Source organism: Penaeus monodon, chromosome 34, assembly GCF_015228065.2.
Source record: "Penaeus monodon isolate SGIC_2016 chromosome 34, NSTDA_Pmon_1, whole genome shotgun sequence".
Classification (NCBI taxonomy): Eukaryota; Metazoa; Arthropoda; class Malacostraca; order Decapoda; family Penaeidae; genus Penaeus; species Penaeus monodon.
The window spans coordinates 6,486,482-6,486,785 of record NC_051419.1 but is presented as its reverse complement, the minus strand read 5'-3'; positions in this window follow the sequence as shown (position 1 = coordinate 6,486,785).

The following is a 304-nucleotide window of genomic DNA, read 5'->3' as shown; positions in this document are numbered from 1 at the left end:
AGCTCTAGTGGGTATATATAGTGACATAATGTTGTATTCTTCTTCTGTTTTATGTTTCAGTTTTGTTTAATGTTATATGTGTTTGCATGCTATTATTGTTTATATATGAATGTTTGTTCATTCACTTTGTTTCTGTCTGGAATGAAGTGTCATAGTGTATTTCTTGTAAGTTCGGAGTGTCAAAGTGTTTAGAAATATAGGAGCATGAAATTAGGAGTTTGCTTTTGATCGTTTTACATTTCGATTCTTTCAGAAGGATACGAAAGTAAGGATTGAAGAGGATCGAAGACAATGTTAAGTAGAG